The following is a 10,313-nucleotide window of genomic DNA, read 5'->3' on the forward strand; positions in this document are numbered from 1 at the left end:
ATTGTATGTAAAATAAGAGTTGAGAGTCAATTTCCTTGAACCTGTTCACTTCGGAGATGCTGTTACAGAAACTCCGAGAGAGAGAGAGAGAGAGAGAGAGCTTCATATTAGTAGAGCAAAGGGAGAGTGATTGTACGCAATGTCCAGTATGGCCATCTCCATAGCCGGTTCCTTGGTAGTTGTCGCTCCTAGCTGCACCCCGCAGAGAGCTTGTCAAAGAGCTTCCATGGTCTCAAGGCCACTACCCTGTTCACCGCCAAGAGTCCCAACCCTCTCACCATCTCTAATGGCAGTCGTGTGAGCGCCATGCTTGTGTGGAAGCCATATGACAACAAGAAGTTCGAGACTCTGTCCTACGTGTCACCTTTGTCAAGCGAGCGGATTGCGAAGCAGGTGGACTTCATGGTCTAGAATGGCTGGACCCCCTGCATTGAGTTCGACAAAATCGGGAGTGTGTACCAAGAGCACTTCCATGGCAGCAGCGGCAGCTACTACGATGGGTGATACTGGGTGATGTGGAAGCTGCCCATGCTCAATTTCCAAGATGCTGTCGCGGTGTTGCGTGAAATTGCAGACTCTCTCCCTTTATTGATATCATCTTTTGCCAGTCCGAATGGTGTGCAAGCTTGGGAGAGTTGTAGCCTCAGACCATTGCAACACACATGCAACCAAGGAGAGGTGAAGGGCGCTACCCTTCCTTTTTTAAGAAGGATTTATATTCACAAGAAATTAATCAGCTTGTGAACTTACTTTTATCTCAATGGAGTACATAAAGGACCTTGGGGCTCATGTGTGACTGGCTATATGGCATTAAATATGCACCAAAATCTTAGTTTTCTTGGCGGAAACTTGTCCGGATGAAAATTTCCCTTTTGCAAGAGATATGATGGGTCTACTGGTTCCACCTGATGAGAAGAGTGAATATCGAGGGTTTGATGGCCCGAGTTTCAAAGTTTCAAGGCTAATAGTTACGGGGTGTTCTTGTTGTTGTTTTTTTTTCTTTTTTTTGGAGAGAGAGAGAGAGAGAGAGAGAGAGAGAGAGAGAGAGAGAGAGATGGAATGATAGAGAGAGAAGAGCGAGAGAGAGAGAGAGGAATAAGAAAAGGAACCCAAGGGTGTATATGCGAGTCATGGCCACGATAGCTGCTATCGTTGGTGTTGTGGCACCCTCCTGCAGCTCTGCCATAGCCTTTGCTTCTTGATCTTCCTTTTCGGCATCTTCTTCCTTGTGGGGACTTTCTCTCAGCAGGCCATTGAGGGTTAGCATCAACGGGTCATGTTTAAACCAGGCATCACCATGCCATGTGGGAGCAGCAGCCTCCACTGATGAGGCCTCTACTACCTCTACAACAACCTCTGTGCAAACCGATGAGCGTATTGGAGATTTAAAGGCTAAGTGGGATAGCATTGAGGGCAAGACCAATCTTCTTGTATATGGAGGGGGTGCTCTTGTTGCACTATGGTTCTCCTCCACAATTGTTGGTGTTGTAAATTATGTGCCATTGCTTCCAAAGGTTTTAGAGCTTGTAGGTTTGGGTTACACTAGTTGGTTTGTCAACAAGTACCTTCTTTTCAGGGAGAGCATGAAGGAGTTGGTGAGAGATATTGAAAATTTGAAGTCAAAGATTGTTGGAGAGAGAGAAGCACAAAAAAGAGAGAGAGAAAGAGACAAATAGAGGGAAGAGAGAAAGAGAAGAAAGGGGGGAGAGAGAGAAATGGAATGATAGAGAGAGAAGAGCGAGAGAGAGAGAGAGAGAGAGGAATGGAGAGAGGGGGGGGAGGGGGAAAGAGAGCTATAGAGAGAGGAAAAAGAGGGAGAGAAACAGATTGAGGGGAATAAAGGGAGATGTAGAGAGAGAGAGAGAGAGAGAGAGAGAGATAGTTCTATTATCGTCCTCGAACGTCAAATATGACCTATGGGACCAAATGAAACATGTCACGTGGTGTGAGTGGAGGTCATAAGTGACTCTCAATGCTCAAAAATGACTGAAATGAGCGTCGCAATAGAGAGTCCACATTGTGATTGGGAGAGGAAGGTATGTAGGGAGAGCTCATGGCTAAATATATGGGGAAAACAGGATCTAATGTGGCCAAAAGCTCAGCACTCAAGTAGTGTGTGGTACTCACTCTCTCGCACTTGACAAGGGAAGAAGGTGCAAAGTCGATGAGACTCCTTGCCAGTGCCCCATCTTGCAGCATAGAGAATGGGAGCTAAGACGAATGGAGGCAATGGTGCGGATCACGCTCAACGGGATGGGCTCAAGGATGTAGGGATGGGTTCGGTTACCTCGTTCGGAGAAGAAGAGAGATTTGTAATTTGGGGCAATGTGTGTGGTGTAATGGCTGAAGCGAGAACCTTTCGGATTCCTCCCAATCCGTGATCCATTGGCGTTGTAAGAAGGCCTCATTAACTTGGGAGTTGATCGACGCATCCTTGACCAAGTGACATGCATCCCATCTTCAAAACCATTTCTTGATGTCAAGCATCCACCCCAAACTTAGTATTTTGCTCTTGCATCTCTTTTGGACCTTTTGACTTGCTTCATATGAGATTCTAGGGAGTCGATACAAAGGGCTACATTGTGTCTTAATCATGTACTCCACAACCCTTTGCATGCCCAAGACCTCAATGGGAAGCGATCCAGACTCAAGAAGTAAGAGCATGTAGGGTGTTTGTGTCTTGACTTGGAGAAAGTTGGTGAGAAAACGCTTTTGGACATTCTCAGTTTCTTTCCAAGTAGACTTCTGGATGCTACCATCCCACACCTCCACTCCATAGAGAAGCAAGGTGTCACCAATGTGTCAAAGAGATATTTTTGAGATCCCAACACTTGATCTCTCCGGCATTGCACATGTTCTCAAATGCATAATAAGCCCTCTTTCCGGCTTCCAAGCAACGCATTGCACAATCCTTCCATTTATGATTGGATGGAACCTCTAGGCCAAGGTACTTGAAGCTATCTACCACTTCAAGTTTCTCATTGTTGTATACAATGCAGTTATTTTTGTCATTGAGGATCTTTACAAGCATAGCCTTGGTTTTGGATCCATTCATGATCAGCCCGCTATGTAGGCAAAAGCGTTCCAAGACACTCAAGCTTTTGTGCATCTTCTAAGGTATGTGCCAAGAGCACTACATCATCAGCATAAAGCAAAAGCATGATCACCACATTTCCGATCTTAACCTCCTCTATGCCTTCTTGTTGCATAAAATCAAGAACCATGCATTCCAATTCATCAATGAGTAGCCCAAAGAGGGTTGAGGAAAGTGGGCATGCTTGTTTGACACCAATGGTGCTTGCAAAAAAATTTGAAATTCCATCTCCCATACGTAGTCGATATATCACTTTTTGGTACATGCGAAAGACTGTATGCATAAATTCTCTCGATACTTGAAGGCTTTGCATACATCTCCAAAGATTTCCTCACGGTACCATGTCAGAAGCTTTCTTGAAATCCACAAAGCAACAATACAACTTTTTTCCTTTCAATTGAGACGCTTCCATAAGAACTCGAAGAGTGACAAGGTGATCAATAGTGCTATGATGCTTCAAAAATCTGCTTGGCCAAGCACACGTTTGTCGTTCTTTTCAGCCCATTCACTTATCTTCATCTCCATGATACGTCCAAATAAATTTGCCATCAAAGAACCAACCATTATAGTGCGATAGTTGTTCACATTGTTTACATCTCCTCCTTTGTGCAAAGATTTGATCCAATTTGCACTCCAATCATGAGGCATGCCATGCTGAAGTGCAAGGTTAAACTTATTGCGTATCCAATATCATGTTTTCTTGCTTGTCCATTTAATCATTTCAGCCTTGACACCTTGAAGGTCCCCTACCTTGCGAGTAGCAAGTTTCTCAAGCGCGCGGCATACATCTTCAATGGTAACGAAGGGAGGCATAAACGGGAGGGAGTTACAACACTCATCTTATCAACATTGGCTTGGTCATAGAGGTTCTTGCAATGCATATACATATCCTCAAGAGTCAAGTCACCAAAGCTCTCAACACGCTTGCCTTTTAGATTTTACCAAAACTTGCCACATGCATGTGCTTTCTCTTGCGCTAAAAGAAGTTGTTTTTTGACTTCCCACCTTCTCCTCTTTTTTTAAACAAGTGCTTTGTATGTGTGTGAATGTTCCAAGTAAGCTTCCTTGTCTTTGCTTGCATCTAACCTTAGCAAGTGTTTTGGGGCTTGACTACATTCCATGTCAAACCATTTCTTCTTGGTGCTACCCTTCTTAGACCTTTTGCAAGACATGTGTTTCACCGAAAAGAATTCCTTCGCACAAGAGCAAATTACTTCTTTGAAAACTTTCCACTTGCATTCTAATGTTGGGCTCTCTTGATGGTATGTCATGCTTAACATTTGGTCCACCATATCAGCATATATAAGTGCTCGTTTGAAGTCTAGATGTAGGTACAAATGATCCACATCATAATTGGAGGCTACATGCTCAGGTCTTTTACCACACTTGAGGTCAATACCTAACATCCTATGATCCGATTCCGGATTTCATTCACCAAGTGTAAAGCTTTGTATGTATTCTAGAGTGGCTTCCGAAAACAACATATAATCAATCACGCTATCACCATTGTGCTTTCTACATCTAAAGTCATTGGTGCCTTGCCATAATGAGCATTCCGGTACTGTTGCACATATGTAAAAGTGACTTTCCATAGTGATCCACTTCTTTTGCATCATTAGAACTTTGATTATACATGTATGTCATCCATTCTTCTTGAGACATACGGCATGTCGACTTGTTGTGTGTCATGTTGTAACGTATATGTGCGAGCATTCATGTCTCCAAAGACAATGACTTCACCCTGGTCTTTGTAATGAGCAATGTCTTCCTCTAGTTCAACAAAGGGCTAATCTCTATCCATATCCAAGCGAGCATAAAAGTTGGAGTCATAGTGAGAAATGTAGCAACCAGCCACAAACATGACTTGACCATTTGGTGGGCTGATTTTCAACCATAAGTAGCATTTATACTTATCTTCTTTGACAATGAAAACATCTTTCAAATCCTTTTTTATCATACATGCTATGCCTCCGTGGCCTCTACGTTGCTTTGCATTTTTGGCCCACATCAAAGAATGCACATCGTATTTGTCAAATCCAAGAATTCGTTGCGCATCATGCTCCCATGTTTCGACAAGAAGTATCACATTGGAGTCATTGGTAAGCTCATCAATGCCAATTCCCACATTCCATGGACACCCATTACAATTCCAAAAGCTTATTCGCAAGCGTAAGTTGGTCTCATAGATCATGTGTCCCTATTTGTTGGGTGGACTTGCATCCTCCTCAAGTGACTTTTCTTCTTGAGATGACACCTTAACCTTCTTGCTTCTTTCCTCATATGCTTTGTGACATACATTTTGTTGCATAAGAGTGTGATCCTCATATACATTACAACACGTTCTTTTGAGGTAGATCCAACTATTGTCAAGGATGATTTTTCTCTTTACCTCATCAGCCATGGTACATACAATAGGCCTTTCTCTCGAGCAAGGGACTCCTTGTTTTTCAACTCGATGTGCACCATAAGCCATGATTCCAGACATGCCAAAGTATGTAGCAAAAAACTCTTCAATAGCGACCGCAAGAGATTGGGGTGTTTCCATGCTTTCCTCCTTGATTCCACGAATGACGATGTTCTTTGAGCGTTTTTTCCGTTCTTGCAATTCTTGAGTGTCCACATTCTCTACATTCTTTGCTTGGACAACGGCTTGCGTGATAGGAGATGTAGAAACCACATTATCCTTACATATATCAGCCCATGATTTGCAAGCATTTCTCATCTCACATACATCATGTCGTATTGTATCTATCGTTTCCTCTTTCAATACATGATCACTCTCAACTTTGCTCAAGCACTCTTTCAATACATTCATGTCGACAAGAGAGCGCTTACATTCTAAAACTTCATTATCAAGATGCATCAAACATGTTGTTTGCATTTCAAGAACCTTCTTGAAGTGCTCATTCTCCACCACAAGAACTCTTAAAGTGCCATTCTCCATTGCAAGTGAGCGCAGCTCTTCACCTTGCTTGTTGACGGTTTCTTGTGATGAGACCAAGTAAGCCATGATCATTGCTTCTGTTGTTGTAGACGATGTGGTTGGATTAGCATCCAAATTCCTTGGAGATTTTGCATCATTCTCCATGGCGAGTGTGGATTTTCCACCCTTGCAAGTTTTGTCCGACATTGCCTTCAAGTTGGCAACAAAAACGCAAAGTTTTTGACAGTTTTTGACAGTTTTTTTTAATTTTGAAATGCTACTACAGCAAAGCCTTCCATTGCTCAAAAAATTTATCTCTTTGCATCAATACGTAGAGGGCTTCGTGCTCTTCGATTGAGGCTATAGATCACCTAAATCGGAGTTCAAATGAAGAAGTTATGATCAAAAGAGTGAATTGTTGTCTACTAGTTAAAAAAACGAGAGAGAGAGAGAGACAGAAATGGACGGATAGAACGAGAAAGAGGGGAAAAGAGGGAGGGAGGTAGGGAGAGAGTCCGGGCGAAATGGAGGGAGAGAGAGAGAGAGAGAGAGAGAGAGAGAGAGAGAGAGAGAGAGAGAGAGAGAGAGAGAGAGAAGAAAGGAGGGAGAGGGATAGAGAGAGAGAGAGAGAGAAGAAGAAGAAGAAAGGAGGGAGAGCGTTAGAGATAGATAGAGAGAGAAAGAGATGTAAGGAGATATAGAGAGGGGAGAGAGAAAGTTGTCTATAAATATAGGCTTGGAGCTTAAATATATATGGGCCTGTAATCTCTAATAGATTTTCCTAGTGATGGCTTTAGTTCATCATGCAAGGTGAGTCTGTTCTTGAATACTAATAGTAGTGAACCTTTGTTGCTTGATTGCCCTACAAGATTTTCCATGATCAATCCTAAAGATTATGGGGGTTTTAGTAATAGTGAGATGTTTCCCATCATTTTTGCTTCAAACATTTGTAAGTAGCCCGATGTGTACATGTGGAGACTTGCAGAACGAGTAGCACAAAGAAAATCATATATGGCCTACAAGCATATTTACTTCATCATCCTTTGCTACTTTGGCTTGGATTAGATCCAAAATATATTTATCCATTAGAGCAGGCTGACAAATGAGGATCTGCTTTGTGTATTCAACTGTCGTCGTACATCATAAAACATAATTGTAATTGAATTGTTTCAATCAAATCCCCTAGTGTCCACATTTGATTGAATGGCATGAATTATAACTACTAATTGAATATTGTAATTATTTTTGTGGGAATTCATGTCTTAATGTTCATCTGCTATGTGCGAAGCATATTTTTTGGTTACTACATCTTTGATGCTGATTTAATATTGTCATTCTTTTTGGAGAATTTTGTGATTTAATAGGGTGGCGTGTATCTTCTTATCTTGCCCCTATGTTAGATTCATTTTTTTTTTAAATGTACGTGTGAAATAGAAAAGAAATCTCCCTCCAAAAAGCTATGTCCAACGAGGGCGTGGAAAGCTTTTTCCTTGCAAACACTACTCAAGTGAAAGGATTAGAAAAGCTCCCTCCAAAAGCTCTCTCCATTCCCATCCCCTTGGAAGACACTTTTATCTACTAAGTATTCCTTGATGACAATTCAAGCAATCAAAAGTGTTGCATGTCTTTGTTAGAGTTAATACATGTGCCCTCTCACCCTAGACCCACGTTGTCATGAAAATGGGTATCGAATTGTACCAAGGCTCAAGGCAAAACAAAGGTGGAACTTTCTAATCACTCTAACCGCAATTACCATATGTGTTTACATCGACTACTCATAATACACCCACAGTAAGGAAGGAAGCTATTGTGCAAGCCCCCTCGAGAAATCATATTAAAGATTCACCACCAAGCTACCAAAACAAGAAGAAAAAAATATATCAACCAAAGTACCCCTCACTGAGAGAACAAAGATGACAATTAAGGTAGGTTCTAGTTCCAAAAACATGAGTCCATGCACAAATTGAAGTCCATTAGCTTTTGTGCACTAGATTTTGCAAAAAGCTAAGTGGTGGTTTGGTAATGAATGTGGATGAGTAGGTAACAAAGCGCCATGGGCCAATGTGTCATAAGGATGTGACTGCTCCAAATTCATTGACTACACAACAATTTGTTGATGATGGTCAAAGAGATTAGCTCCACATCACAAACTGCATTGTGGATCTAATGAGTCAGAGGGCAAGGAGGTTCACAAGTCCTCATCATGGAAAAAATTCATGACAAGCTAGGCATAATTAACACAAGCCTTCATCGTAATAAGGGTCCTATAGTAGCTTCCAAGACCCACCACCACCCACTAGAGGAACACATAGTGCAAAGGTGGGTACCCAAAAAAAAGCACTGCCATTCAACCCAAGGCCACAATAATCTACAATAGAGCTGAAAGGAGATAATGACCTCAAACAAAAATGATATGGAGACTTGATACCAAAAGTTATTCAACCACAAGGATCTTGTCACCCACATGAAAATGGATGACCACATCAAAAATGGGTTCCTATAAAGATATTCTATACTAACAAGATACTCTATGGACCAGGAAAAAGAACTTCCAAGATGTCAACATGGAGCATGGTAACCTTCCACCACACAAACAATCAAGCAAAGAGCTTGAACCCTACCATCTTTAATCCATGGTAGGAGCTCTTTGCAAAAAAAGAATTCAAGTCGCCAAGGTGAAAAGAATACCCTTTGGCATAAAAGTCAAGAGTAAGGCATGCCATAGCCAAAATGTGCTTGGACATTAGATCCAAAGCTTCAAGTCCTATCTAATTTGTGGAGATAATTTGCGTGTACATATATTTTTTTATATTTGAGATAGTAGAGTACACTCACATACTCATGCAATGGAAACACTTATTGGATGCCTAGATCTTTCATCCCATGGAAAATTTGTGATCATGTTGTTTACCCTCCACAAGCTCTTACATGCCTTGAAAACAACATGATCTCAAGTGAATAAATCATACAATGGGATGCTATTTTCTTTTAATAATGTGCACGTGCTCACAAAATGTATTTGTTGGCTAGGGGTTAATGCCATTTGTTAAGGGGGGGGGGGGGGGGGGGGGGCTTGAACTCTACGACCTTTTAATCTTGGGGTGAATTCTTACCACTTCATTAGCACACATATTTGTTCATTGACACTAACTTGCACTTCATAATGGTTACTTTTGGCTAGTTGTGATCATAGTTCAAGCCGCCCCCCCCCCCCCCCCCCCAACTCCCCCATGCGAAGAAGGGGGGGGGGGGGGGGGGGGGGGACTTGAGCTCTATGACCTTTTAATATCAAGGTATATTCTTTACCACTTCATTAGCACACATATTTGCTCATTGACGCATACTTTTACTTTTATAGCGATTACTTTTGGCTACCTTTGATCATATCTCACATTCAGAAACATGTAGTGCACATAACATGCAAAGCTCACGACTAATTCACAATGAGTTTACACATTGGTTCACACTGAGCTCATAGCCGAAGGATTCACACTTAGTCGAGATTGAGTTCGATTCATACCACGATCAAGATTTTAGCTCTTGCATGATGCCAAATTTTTATGCCCCGCAGGGAAAGGCTAGGGTAAAGGGGCCAATATAAGGCCACCTAAGAGAGGCGACAAATTGCACCCACTGCTTTGCATTGTTTTCATCTTGGGAGGGTGCATTCGAGAGTTGAATGCAAGGGCTATCTGGGATAGAAGCGGCATCGCGAGCGGTGAGGCATGCGGGAGGGAGACCGCCAAACAAAAAAAAATCTTTTGTGTAACAAAAATGGCCACGTGTAGGAAGACAATAAGGGGTTTAACAAGCCAACAAGGCCCGAACTTAAGATCGGACGGCAAGGACCTCACCGTGTCTTGCTTTAACTAGTCCACCACCCAGTTGAATGTGTCCCAATGCTGGAGTAAAATACCTTTATCGAAAGGGGTGAACGGGTCCCACCACAAGGACCGGTTTTTACCGGTCCCTTTACCCTAGAGGCAACATTGGTAATTTTCGCCAACGTGCCGTGTGGCAGAATTAAGAGAATAATGGATTCCCTCTAGATCCGCTCCAAAAGTGAGGTGCCCTTTTTACTTGGTGAGCCCAAGGCCCTTTTTGCAGTATCCGAATGTAGAAGTCCACGTGGCTTGGGTTTTAAATTTTTAAAAAAACATCACTACCATTAAAAAAACTCCACACGAAAAGCTACCAAGTGAATAAAATAAAACAACCACTCTGCGTTGCTCAATTGCTCTTGTACAGAAGCAATTCGATCTTCTCTACAAGCAGTCCGCAGGTTCCCCAGAAGCA

At 42.2% G+C, this 10,313-nt stretch overlaps 1 pseudogene; it reads left to right on the top strand.

The window, feature by feature from the left end:
* The first annotated feature begins 1,130 nt into the window (after nucleotides 1-1,130).
* On the top strand, nucleotides 1,131-1,676 carry LOC147465841 (protein CURVATURE THYLAKOID 1A, chloroplastic pseudogene; annotated as a pseudogene).
* Nucleotides 1,677-10,313: the final 8,637 nt, after the last annotated feature.

The sequence above is a fragment of the Adiantum capillus-veneris genome, chromosome 1 (genome assembly GCF_014529385.1).
Source record: "Adiantum capillus-veneris isolate H3 chromosome 1, ASM1452938v2, whole genome shotgun sequence".
In the NCBI taxonomy this organism is placed as follows: domain Eukaryota; kingdom Viridiplantae; phylum Streptophyta; class Polypodiopsida; order Polypodiales; family Pteridaceae; genus Adiantum; species Adiantum capillus-veneris.